The sequence below is a fragment of the Aphelocoma coerulescens genome, chromosome 1 (genome assembly GCF_041296385.1).
Source record: "Aphelocoma coerulescens isolate FSJ_1873_10779 chromosome 1, UR_Acoe_1.0, whole genome shotgun sequence".
Lineage (NCBI taxonomy): Eukaryota > Metazoa > Chordata > Aves > Passeriformes > Corvidae > Aphelocoma > Aphelocoma coerulescens.
Window position 1 is genome coordinate 3,168,059 of NC_091013.1, and position 13,506 is coordinate 3,181,564.

The 13,506-nt window shown below is 45.1% G+C and overlaps 1 protein-coding gene across 8 annotated transcripts in view; it reads right to left on the reverse strand.

Annotated features, from left to right (window-relative positions):
- Positions 1-13,506, reverse strand: part of ERG (ETS transcription factor ERG) — a 135,748-nt gene that overhangs the window by 30,299 nt on the left and 91,943 nt on the right. Inside the window, exon 1 of one of the 8 annotated variants that reach the window (XM_069013444.1) lies at positions 12,488-12,561. The exons of the other annotated variants lie outside the window; for them this stretch is intronic. The gene's annotated coding sequence lies outside the window, so the exon portion shown is untranslated. Of the gene's footprint in view, positions 1-12,487; positions 12,562-13,506 lie in introns of those variants that run through there. 8 annotated transcript variants of the gene reach the window in all.

Below are 13,506 nucleotides of genomic sequence, written 5' to 3' on the forward strand. Positions count from 1 at the left end.
GATCTGCTGGATGTAGCAAAAATTGCTGCCCCTGCAAGGAGCAACCAAAAGCCAGGCCCTGCTGACCCACTGGGATCCTCCTTTCCTCCCTCAGGGACCCAGACCAGGTCCTTACTGAACCAGGAGCTGAGACATCTGGGCACAGCCTCCAATCCAGGGACATCATGACCACAAGCCACCTCCCTCCCTCTCATGGCAACTCTTCCTGGTGGAAATCCCACTCCAGAGCTGTGGGAAGGGCTTCCCACCCTCTTTGTGGCAGCACTGGGGTTATGGCCAACAAGGGCTGCAGGGCCCATCAGCTCCCTCACTGGTGGGAGAGCTGCCACCATGTCTGTCTGGAGACCAGACAGACACCAGAGGGAGGGACAGTCCCCCTCTATCCCCACTGCCAAGCATTCCTGCTGGCACCAATTCCTTCCCCGAGTTGAGTCTTGTCAGCGAGGCGGTGCCTGGGCCAGGCTTGGGGTGGTGCTGTGGCTACCACATCCATCAGAAAATGTGGGAAGAGCTGAAACTCCTTAAGGGACACATCCCACCTGAGACAAGCCACGAGAGCAGGTCTAGGCTGCCACACTCCCACTGTCCTCCAGCAGTGCACAGACTCGGGGGGGCACTCTCCAAAAGCAGAATTCTGAGGAAATTCCCCCTCTCCAGGGGCCACTTAGGGTGGACAAGGTGCATAAGGGTGCAAATTCAAGCACTGGAAGGGGCTGCCCAGGGAGGTTTGGAGTGCCCATCCCTGGAGGTGTCCCAGGAAGGGCTGGAGGTGGCACTCAGTGCTCTGGGCTGGGGACAAGGTGGGCATCGGGCACAGCTGGGCACAGCTGGGCTGGGAGGGCTTTTCCAGCCTCAGTGACTCTGTGAAAAGACAGTAACCCACTGTGTGACTCCATCCTGCCACCCTGGCCCTGTGACATCGAATGGGGCACGGGTGAGCCCAGCACCTCCTCCCTGCCATTGTGGGGACAATCCCCAGCTCTGGGTGGGCGAGAGGCTCCGCGTGAGCCCAGGGGCCGACAGCAGCCGAGGGGGAGGCTGGGCCAGCTGGCCATGGCTGCGAGTGTGGGGGCCAAGGATCAGAGGGTGGGGGGAATGGTGAGCCAGACTCGGGGCAGGGAGCTCCGTGAGGCAGCGTGTGTGGGCTGTGCTCCTGCCAGATCTGCTGCTGACGGCCAGAACCGCGTGGTCCTGTCAGCAGAGGAGAAGGGAGAGAGAAAAGGGATGGGAGTTCCCCAGCTCTGGGAGGGTGGGTGGCTGTCTGCAGGCTCCCACCCTCCCTGGCTGCTGGAAGAGGGCTTTGCCGAGCTCCAGCAGTCACATGCTGCCCTAAAAATCAGTGTTTGTTCATTTTAAGGCCCATGGTGTGACTTGCAGATGTCCTAGGCAGGGGTAAGAGCTGGATTCCACCCCTGTGGGCTTCTTTCGACCCCAGGATATTCTGTGATTCTACATTTCTCCTTCTTTTTATCCACCTGGTTTGTGAGCCCTTGGGGGCACTCTGTTAATATTCACAGTTTGCTCTGCAAGTGCAAAGGTGGGGACAGTACTTCTGGCTTCTTACTGCTTGTGAAAACTGAGATCACCCCTAAATCCCTGGGCTTCGGGAATGGGATCTCAGGCCCTCCAAGTGCCCTGAGACTCATGATTGAATCACAGAGTTCAGGCAGTGATCTGCACTTTTTTACTGCTGATTTTCAGATGTCATTTGAGTGCAAAGATCACCACTAGGTTGCTCCCAGTGACTCCTCAGTTACCATCCTTCCTTCTGTGTTCTGCACACTCTCCCACCAACCTGCAACCAGCTACCTCTGCCTCTTTGGTTCTGTGAGACCAAAAGCATGCCAGAATAACACCTCTCCTTTTTGCCATGCCTCTCATGCCAGAAACCTTTGCTCTTGGTGGTCTGAAGCTTTTCTGATCAGCTTTTTCTGGGAAAAGCTGCAGACCAAGGAGGCGTGGGGGGAGATGGCCACTGGTCCCTTGTTCCCCAAAGATTCTTCCCTGGCTCCACTGAGAGACAGCAGGGAACTTGATGTGCTTGGATAGTAAAGTAGAAGGGATCGTGTAGTAAGAAATAAAGAAAGAAAATGTTGCACTGGAAGGAAAATAAAGAGTTCTTTCTCAGCAGTCCATGAGAGTTTTTCAGGAAAAAAAGCCCCAAACTAAATATATTTATGCACAAACACACCCTGGCCAGATGATCACAATACATCCCATACCTGACACTACTGAATGCACAGTTCCCTCTTTTCTGCCCCAATCCATGAGACGAAAAACATGTAACAAAATGTTAATTTTGGAAGACTTAGCTCCAGTAAATACACTAAAGTGTGAGTTACACAGGAGAAAGCTGATACAGATTGCAAATAAAACCTTATTTTACTTTGTAAACCATTAACTAATGGACCTTTTTGAAACAGGCATCAAGCACTATATAATGGATTTATTTCTTATCCTCCCCCACACAAGTGAAACAAAGCACATTTTTCTGGTTCCTATTAAAGATGACTCCACCTAATGTAAGTTAATTTATGGATATTTAGGGTAAGTGTAAATGTAAACAACAACAAGAAAAAAAGGGGTTTCTATTTATTGGCATTACTAATGACAACAAACACTGCTTGCACTATGGGTGCCCATTATGTTGCCTAACAAGGGAAAGTACAAACATTTTAACTTCCTGAGGAGCACGGTAAATGCTGGAAATATGAACCCAATTACCTAGGGCTGTATGAATACCTACAACTATAGACACAAAACAAGACAAACATAAATGAGCCCAAGACACAGACTTCAACTTCACGTTTTGGAGGAAAATTCATGGACAAAGCAAGCTCAGCCTGAGTTTAGCCCTGGTTGAATAGCACTCATCTGTACTCCATCCTGCTGGTTATCAGTTAGTGCTCGCTGACAGGTCTGGGAAGGCTCTGGAGGAATAGCTGAGCTCCTGCCAGCTTTGTCTGCTGTGGGTCGGGCCCTTTGTGGAGGCTCATAAATGTGAGCTCCACAACGGAGTGTCAGAGAGCCTCTGACATTCACCCTCCCTGGTCCTGGCTGGCCTGTCTGCAAGGACAGCAGGACATGGGTCACCCCTCCCTGGGTGACAAAAGCTGCACTGGCCATCGAAGCCTTTGCAAAACGTTGAGGAGTCAGCACAACTAAAGAAAATGGCCCAAGCTGGAATCAGCCTTATGTCCTCTTTAACCTCTTCTTCCTCTCAGTGATCTTAAATCAGAGTATCCCAGAATGGTTTGGGGCGGAAGGGACCTCAAACATCACCTTGTTCCAGCCCTGCCATGGGCAGGGACACCTCCCACTGTGCCAGGCTGCTCCAAGCCCCAGTGTCCAGCCTGGCCTTGGGCACTGCCAGGGATCCAGGGGCAGCCCCAGCTGCTCTGGGAATTCCAGCCCAGCCCCTCCCACCCTCCATGGGAACAATTCCTGCCCAATCTCCCATCCAGCCCTGCCCTCTGGCAGTGGGAAGCCATTCCCTGTGTCCTGGCCCTCCAGCCCTTGTCCCCAGTCCCTCTCCAGCTCTCCTGGAGCCCCTTTATGCCCTGGAAGGGGCTCTGAGCTCTCCCTGGAGCTTCTCTTCTCCATGTGAACACCCCCAGCTGTCCCAGCCTGGCTCCAGAGCAGAGGGGCTCCAGCCCTGGGATCAACTTAGGCCACTTAAAAGGTGAGGATTTCTGGCCCAGGCTTTTCTGAATCCACTGACCTTGCAAGACCCAGAACTCAACAATCTGATATAACCTCCCATGAAGCTCATCCTGGGGAAAAGCACAGAAATGGCACCCAGCAATAGGAAGCATTTCTCAGCTATTCAGGAATGTCTGACAAGGGGCATAATTTGGTATCCCCAAACTGAGAGCTGTGAAAGGAAGGCTCCAACAGCAAACTGCTGTCCTGGAACAGCTGACAGAAAGCAGTGTGGGTTATTCCTTTCCTAAATACAGGGACTTAAAAATCTGTTTTGTGTTATAATTGCAAATGCAAGCTCCTGGACCAAATCTAATACAAAAATTGTCAGAACTCACCATCATGAAAAAATAGCGGCATGGTCTGGCCACATATAAATGTAAACAAAGCTATTAATACTGACAGTGTTTGGCAAGGTTTTATTACATATGGATGCCAGTTCTATTCCTAGTAAATGCTTTTCATTACTCATTCACATGTTAATCTCTTTTTCTCATCCATATTAATGGTGTCGCTGGAGCAGTTTGGCAACATCAAGCTCTAAGTGGGATAAAGCAATGTAAACATTAATAATTATTACAAAATAGATGCATTACAGGCTTCTTTCAGTTTTGCAAAGGTTTGTACCTTTGTGACAATAATTTTAGCAGTGAATGGGGTCATCTTCCTGGATTTCACATGATGTAACACATTCTCATGGCATCTCAGAAATGAAGCCTTTAATTTCCAGTAATTAATGTCGGGGGTAAAGGGATGTGAAGAAAGGAACACATGGAGCTTAAAGCAGAAGGTGGGAAGGGTCTTTCATGTAAGTCTGTGAAGCAGAGCTGTTGGTATCTGAGGTCAATACTGAACACAAATTTTCTTTATTTCATCTTCCTTTCTCCACATATTTCCTCTCATTACATCACAGCAAACCCCCCCCCCACAAAACCCAAACAAACCCGTGTTCCTTCACTATATTCCTTTTATATTTTAATGGCTCGTACTATGCCAAATATGGCTTCTCCCTTGGACTTTCTGTACTAATGATAAAAGAACAAAACGATTTCACTATTTGGTTTTGACTTACACTTCACTGATAAGTTTAAAAAAAGAAAAAGAATAACAGACTGACAAATCTGTAGAACAATAGGTACAGCAACGCCTTTAAAGTAGGCATAAAGTCATTAGGACAAAGGTGTTTACTTAATCAAATGCAAGATTACTTGGCCTAGAAGCATGAAGTTACAGGAAATGTGATTGAAGTAGTTCCCATCATGAAAGCACATGCAAGCTGCCCTCTCCTTTAAATGCAATGTCAGGAACTAAGGACAAAGACTTTTTTTTCCCCTGAAGTTTGGTCAAACTTAAGAAATGGCTACACAAGACAATAAGGTGTGTGGTTGTGCAGCAGAATTTGCCTGGGCTGAGGGATAGCAGCAGCATTTTAAAGTACTTTGGAGGCCACTCTAACCCAGGGATTAGAATGGACAACGGTTTTAAACTGTGAACTGGTTTTGTTTTCATGAGCAATGGTTTTAAACTGAAGGAGGGCAAGTTTATATTGTATTTTAGGAAGAAATCCTAGGCTGTGAGGGTGGGCAGGCCCTGGCACAGGGTGCCCAGAGCAGCTGGGGCTGCCCCTGGATCCCTGGCAGTGCCCAAGGCCAGGCTGGATGGGGCTTGGGCAAGAAGTGCACCCAAGGAGGAGGATGAATGAGGGGACACAAACACAGCAACAACTCTTGTACACTGAGATGCTACAGAAATAAAATGCATTTTTTGCTTGTTCAGACAGCATTCCCACATTCCCAAAAGGACCTGTTACCCTTGGCTTGCAACAACACTGCAATAAAGAACTTTTAATTAACATTGCCATATGCACTGCGTTTATATCATCTATTTTTTGACACCAGTTTTATAATATTTCTCCTCATCGATGTAAACATATTTTACCTTCTTCTCTAATCTGATTTCATGGTAATCCACAGATAAGCACAAGCTTTGACCTCCCCACAGCCACAATCCATTCAGACATGGGCTGTTTCTTATCACTTCTCAGATGTCTACAGTTGGTCAGAAAAAGCTCTCTGTTCTAAAAAGAATTCTGACATACTGCAACTTACTTTCATTCTAAATTAGAACAAAAGCTGTTATATGAAAACTTTCACCAAACTGTTTATTATGAGCATTAATTGTAACACACCAGCGTGTGTTTTGCAGATGTTAAAACTTTCTAATAAACAGTCACATTTGGAGAGGAGCTGCGTTTTCTGAGGGAAGATTGTTTTCATTAAGGCCGTGCAATTAGCTCCTTAAGGGTTTCCATGCTTTAGTGCTCTGGGTATCCCCTTGTATACCTGATAACTTTTGTTGTTGAAGCTTTGTAAATTGAATTACAGCTGTCACTGAAAGCAAGGACAGGTGAGAGTGGAGAGGGAAGCACACAGAGCACAAGATTTGACCAAATCCCTCTTCTTGCTTGCAGCTCTTCTACCTATCCTCCCTCAGACTGCCATCTTCTGATGCTCTAGGAAGCTGTTCATCTGGAGAGAAAACCTAATTTCAAACAGGCCAGGAATGTCATTTCCAGGCTGGAACAGAGCACAGCGAGGCTGGACACCAGAACCTCCCTGCGCAGCGGGAACTCTTCCAGTCTGAGACTCTGCTCACGTCTGCAACAGGCACCGCTGCATGAGGAAACAAGCTGGGGTTGAACTGCTTAAAGAGCCTAAATTTGCAGCCCTGCTCCAAAGCCAAGCCTTTGAGCCTTGGGTTCATTGCATCCAGCAGCAACCGGGTGAAACAAAAGGCAAATGATTGATGTTTTAGCCTTGCTGTAGCTTATTAATCATGATGCTTGTACAAGTCTCTCCTGACCATTTGCAGAAGGAAGATATTCAACATGGTGTGGGGAACATACTGGAAAAGGTTACTGCTTAAAATGCAGTCACCTGAGTCAGGAATTACAACACACATCTGGAATATGTTTTCCTTCTAAATCTCTGAGTCTTGGATTCATTAGATCAGACAAAAACCCACATATTATATTCATGAGGAGAGTTCAGGAACAACAAAAAGCCTTGGCAAGTACAAGATAGGAAAGACAGATGTTGTCCTCACCTCCACCCATGAGAATCCGATTGCCAGCTCAGCCAACATCCTCCACCTACTTTCAGGGAGCACTTGGAGACTCCGTGTTAATCCAAACACAGGCCCGGTGCTGCCACTTATCAGCTCTCCTCACCTCTTGCTGAGAAAAATACAAGGATGTTTGGAGCCCCACTTGAAAAAAGGAATAATCAAGCATCCATCAAGTTGATGTTATGAAATTGCAGGCTGGATTCATTTCTGGGAAACGGCAGCAGATGTTGGAGGCCTGATCCTGCAGCTCTCTTTGCGTAACTCTGACTTCACTGGTAACGTGAACAGAGGCCTCATGGCTAAGCCCAAAGGCTTAATATTTTGTGTCTTAACGAACAAACTCTGAAATACTATAAATTCAAATGCAGGCGCTGGTGCCTTATCACAATTTCTAATGAACTGTCATTCCTGAAATGTCAGCAAACCATAAGGTAATATTTGCAGCATGAGCCATTCAACTCCACGTCTCCAAGTGCTTCAGAGAATAAAAAATCACCATTCCGTTATTGCAGATGGTGAAACTTTGGTTGGAATTAGTAAAAACCAGTCTTAGAAAACATATCTCCCTCATGCCTAGCTGTGTGCTGTGTTTGGGACTACCCTGAATTTCACACACTAAAATTATCACATTGATTAGAGTAACTTCCAGAGCAGGCACGAACACCTGATTAGAAGAATTGCCATTTCACAATCAATTATTTCATCTTTATCTGACAGCAAAGTGCACGTGAATAGTTTAATCCTAAACCAAGATTTAATATGGGAAGTAGGAAACTCTTTTATACATGTTACAGAGATGAAAACTTCCACCCTGCACCTGTTTCAACCATCTCAACACCTGAGTGGGCTTCAAGCTGCTTGGAAGAAGCTCTGCCCATGCACAACCACCAAAGAACTGCACCAGGCTCCTGAGCTAAAGTGGACCTCAAAATTCTCCTCCTGCACAAGCAAAGTGCTGGAAAAATTACTTAAACACTGAGGCAACACCAGATTTTATCAGCAGCAGCAGGAGCTGAACGAAGAGGGTGCAGGGTTGGAGCAGCACAATGATCAGAATACGTATTCCTGAATGATTATGTCAACCTTAAATCACCAGGGCTGGAAACAATACAAATATATCCTGCAGATTGTATATTGTATACAATATATTGCTTTTTAAAAGAAACTGTAGCTTTGTATGCTTATTTTAGCACTTCCATCCATGGAAAGAGCTCGAGCAGCGAAGTTTGAATGACTATTTTTTTCAGTCAATACAATAGACTTTTCTCCCTTTTCATTTTGAGAGTATTGTCAATTATGAACTTTGAAAGCTTGGAGTTTTTTGCTCCTTCATGCTTGGCTGTTAACTTCTAGGCCTTCAAAATGCCTAGAAAACTGGGAAAACTTGGATGTAGAACTCTTTAATTTTTATCTCAGCCCAGGGCTAGCCTGTTGCTGCTACCTTGCTTTTCTAGTACAGGACTGTATCGATCTGAAGGAGCAGCCAACCTTCTGCTTTGTTAAAAAATGCAATCATTTGAGTGTTTTTTCAGCAACCTTTCCAGCAGAAGTTTGTTTGGCAAAGCAGGTTGCAGGTTTGTAAAGTGGCCCAGAGCCCGATAGGAAGGGAACTCAGGCTGCACACAACACCTGCTAGGAACTAACAGACCAAAATGATATTGGGAAAGAACCTTGGGAAAGAGTCTTGGGACCAAAATAATGCCCAAAAGAAGGCACTGATCCCATTCTAAACCATCAATCTTAACCATTTTTTGCTCCTTCTTAAAATCCTTTGCATCTTGGGCAGCCCCAGCAGTTCAGCTGAGGTTTCTTCAAGAGTTAGTGTGTGTTAATCAGTTAGTCTCCTGCCCAGAATTAAAGGCTTTGCTTGTACACAGCAACTACCCTCAACTTTATTGAGATAATTTTTAACATGATTTTTTTTTAGCCTTATTCAAAAGATTTGTGCAGTGTTCTGGTAACATTTGCAACTCTTTTCCCTAGCATCTATGGAAAACTACAAGATTATACATGACATTTATAATTTATTCTACTACATTCAATATTTGTTCACTGTGGTGGGTTGACCCACCATAGATATATTTTATATATAACTATGTACTCTTATTATATATATGTAATATATATATACACATATTCATGTACACACACTCTTAAGAATAGGTACACATGCACATTTTTAGAGAATCCCACTCAATCTCTGAGCAATTTTTAAGTAAAAATAACTCAGGTATTAAAATACCTTTCTCTAAAGCACAGCACGTACCAAGGACAAGCTCATCAGCAAAGTGATTAGAAATAGATGGGAAGGAATGAAGAGATCTTTACAGCCATGGCATTGAGGAAGCCTGAAAAAATGCATCGGAACAAGTTTCCTTTCCAATGAAGCTTAGTTTTTTAGGAATGCCTGAGAGCATGAGGGAAATAACACTTGGATGGAGGCCACGAGCTGAGCTCCTCGGTGACCCATCACTTCCCTGCAGGGTCTGTGTGTGGTGTTTGTGCACGTGCACACACGAGGGTGAGCGTGGCTGTGTCATGAGGGGGTCACTCACCTTCCTGCTGGAAAGCCTGCACTTACAGGGCAGTCTCAGCTCCAAATATTCCCTACCCCAAGGAGATCACAGGAAAACAAAAGGGTGTCTGCTGGGTGTGTTCCCAAGTCCAACCAGCAGCACGCTGGCAAATCTCAGATGATCCTCTGTGTTTGCCTTCATATGTATTTAAAACTCTCACTTTCCTGTTTAGAGGGCACTGAGCACATTCAACTCTCAGCAATCTCCTTGCTTGAAACCTTTGGCAAATGCTGCTCAAGCCATCTTTATTTGTATGTATGTTTTTATTCACTTCCAAGTGTATTTTGTCTTGATGTAATTGTTCCCTGGGAGGGTGGGCAGGCCCTGGCACAGGGTGCCCAGAGCAGCTGGGGCTGCCCCTGGATCCCTGGCAGTGCCCAAGGCCAGGCTGGACATTGGGGCTTGGAGCAGCCTGGGACAGTGGGAGGTGTCCCTGCCCATGGCAGGGGGTGGGAACAAGGTGATTTTTGAGGTTCCTTCCAACCCAAATCATTCCATGATTCTATAATTCCATATATTTTACTGACTTCTCCACATTAGACAACTGGAATTAAACCACAAATTTCTAGTGCTTTAAAAAAATTTACTCTGTTAGCAGTGCTCTCCATTTTTGCACAGCATTGGAGCAGAAAATCTTTTGTTTACATTATTGCCCCTTCCTTTTCCTCAGACACCTTTTATTCTGGAGCTCCCATGTATACACTGGATATATATATATATATATATGTGGTATTACATGCCTCTCATGGTATTCCCCATTTCAGGAGCATATGGAATATTGCTCAGATGGGTAATCCTTCTAAATTCAGAATGAACTTTCCAAATATGCCCACTGTGTATGTAAAATATGACTTCCTGTCACGATAACCTTTGCAGTGGATAGCCCAGCATACTTTCCTATAATTGTTTATAAGGAATATCTTGATTCATACTTCTGCACACATTATTTTAGTCATCTGCCACAAAACATGACTAATGAAATTAACATGGGGTTGAATGTCACAGCATTAAGTCATTTCTTTGGGTGCAAAGACTCCCACAGGAGAGGGTTTAGTGAAACAGCAATAAAGTTAAGTGCCTGCTTTTCTTTAAGGATATTTAACCTGCTCTGCTGAAGCAGTATAAAACAAAGATATTGTTGTTTCAGCTCAAATATTAACTCCAATCAGTCCAACAGACTGGTATTGTTTTTGATATATTGCAGTTAGAGAAGTAGCCAAACCAATGGATTATAAAAAAAATGTTGTTTCAGACCTATGGCAGAAAAAGGTTGGCGTGAACGTTCCTTGTGTGTCCCCAAATAAATCAAAACAGAACCATCCCAAAAAGAAACCTTCACATGCACACAAACCAAATTGCTTTGTGTAGAAAAAAGAATCCAATCCCATTTACACCTGTGCTTTTGCTTTAAACCAAATCATTACTTTATTTAAGGAATGTCTTTCTAAATAAAATCTTCAATCCAGAATCACGAAATAGAAACAATTATTTCAGAAAAAATTTCAACTGTTTCATTCTTTTTTCCTTCTTTTAAGAGATCTGCCTCCCAAATTTAACCTTTATCTTCCAACTCAAACCATTCTATGATTGTATGAGCTTGTGGCTCTCTGCTGAATCTCACATGCAGCAGAAACAGGTTGTGGCCCATTTTAATTTTACACGTGAAGAAGAAAAGGAAAATGCACGTGGCAATATCTTTGATGTGGTGGCAAGAAAAATCCTGCAGCTTTTCCTTGTGGCAATATTTCTTCCAAACCAGTGATTACCTAAGTTACCAGTCAAGAACCAGGCCCTGCAGCTCTGACATTGACTGGTTTTTGCAACAGCACCAACATCAGCTCCAGAAGGACAAGAAAGATCAGCTGCTGCCACTGATGAAAAAGTGAACTGAGAACATCAGTGCAAATGAAGAGAATCTCCTGTCCAGAATTGTGAGATCTGCATTTACCACAGCAACAGAAACCTTTAGGATGGTTTTCCCCACACCTCACTAAGAAGTGTCTAATAGACAGTGCTACAAGAAATGAAGCTGGGTGGATGAAAAGCTTAAGATATGCTAAAAGATAAAATTTTTATTTATTTTTCTTTGGTCTGAATTGAAAAATGACCCCCAAAATGTCTTTACATACTGTAATCCAGCCTTCCAACACACAGGAGAGGTAGAGAGGTCTGCAGGCTGTTTCTCTTTTATTGTTTCCCCAAACAAACCCATTTCCTACAAGCTGTTCCCATATCTTTCGTGCCACGTCCAGCTTCCCAGAAAAACAGCAGGAAAACAAAGTGTGAACTCAAAACAACCCATTTCCCCAGAACAATGTGCCATACCAAGGAGAGAGAGAGAGATAAAGGGGAGGAGGGCTTGGGGGAAGGCGGGGAAGAGCGGGAGGGAGGCAGAGGAGCTGCTGTGATGCTGCCAGGGGACCTGGAGAAAAAAAAAAGGAGGAACTTTTAAAAGTCACAGAGGGGAAGAGCTGTGAGTTGTGTAACTGTAAATATGCAACAGGCAGGTTGCCAACTATTTCAAAGGATTCGAGGTTTCAAAATCGTCGAGGAGGCTTAACTGATTTGCACTCGGGGTCTGGAGCTTCCAGGAACACCTTTACATGTCTGAGAGCCAGAAACTGCCCCATCTTTTTATAGACTCCCCAAGCCATACTTGGTCAGCATTTCAAGTTGAATCGGTAAGGAATGTAAACAGACCCCATTTATGCTTCTCTGCAATCTAATAAAATGAAAGCATGGACTAAATAAAGCGAAATGATCGATGTTGTTTGGTAAGAAGGGAAAACCAGATGAGCTTGTTCATTCAGTTCCTGGCTGACCTGAGCAATCTCCAACGCTCCTGCTGTTCAGTAGACCAAGAAAATCCATGCACTGAGCTCCCACAGGAATAAAAACCACTCACCGAGACACGTGTGATAAAAGGAAATGATAAATGTTACCATGACAGTTTAAAAACCTCTTTCTGTATTTGCAGGAATAAAAGTAAGGAAGGAACAAATCATTTCAGCCTTTCTGTCCATGAGGATTATTCAAGTAAGAAAAAAACTTGTGTAGAATCAACACAATTGGGATGCCCTTACCCAAACTGTGCCCTGGGCTGATCCCCCAGTGTGGGTAGCAGGAAGGGGATTGGGATGGTGCCCCTGTGCCCCTGTGCCCAGGTGAGAGCCCACCTGCAGAGCTGCCCCAGCCCTGGGGCCCAGCACAGGGAGGACGTGGAGCTGCTGGAGAGAGGCCAGAGGAAATAATCAAGTTGATCCCAGGGGTGGAGCCCTTCTGCTCTGGGACAGGCTGGGAGAGCTGGGGGTATTCACCTGGAGAAGAGAAGCTCCAGGGAGAGCTCAGAGCCCCTTCCAGAGCCTAAAGGGGCTCCAGGAGAGCTGGAGAGGGACTTTTGATGAGGATATGTAGTGATAGGACAAAGGGGAATGAATGGCTTCAAACTGAAAGAGGGTAAAGTTAGATTAGGTATTAGGAAGAAATTCTTCCCTGGGAGGGTGGGCAGGCCCTGGCACAGGGGGCCCAGAGCAGCTGGGGCTGCCCCTGGATCCCTGGCAGTGCCCAAGGCCAGGCTGGACATTGGGGCTTGGAGCAGCCTGGGACAGTGGAAGGTGTCCCTGCCCATGGCAGGAGGTTGGAACTGGATGATCATAAGGTTCCTTCCACCCCAAACCATTCCATGAATCCATGAAATCAAGAATCTGACCACCTTTGAAATCTTTGGGTGGGGAGACACAGCTTCAGTAAATGAAAGACAAAAATGTGGTTCCTTTCTTTTTTTCTGTTGATAAAAGATGCAAACCCACAGATGTTGCAGTCAGTGCAATAAAAACCCAAACACAACCATTTGTCAGTGAGACCTGGCATTACCATGAAAGGTGCACTCTGCAGACAGGGAGATGTGGGGCAACACTCATGTCACAACGTGCTGACTTCCTACTGTGGACTTTTACTTAAACTGCCATGATTCTGCAGCAAAAAAGACTTTTCCAGTGCCTCAAAAGTATTTACTATTTACTAACCACGAATTTTATGCAGTGCTAAATGCAAGAAATAAGTGGACTCTGCTGTCTTGGGCACAGAACTAAGGCAAAGGATT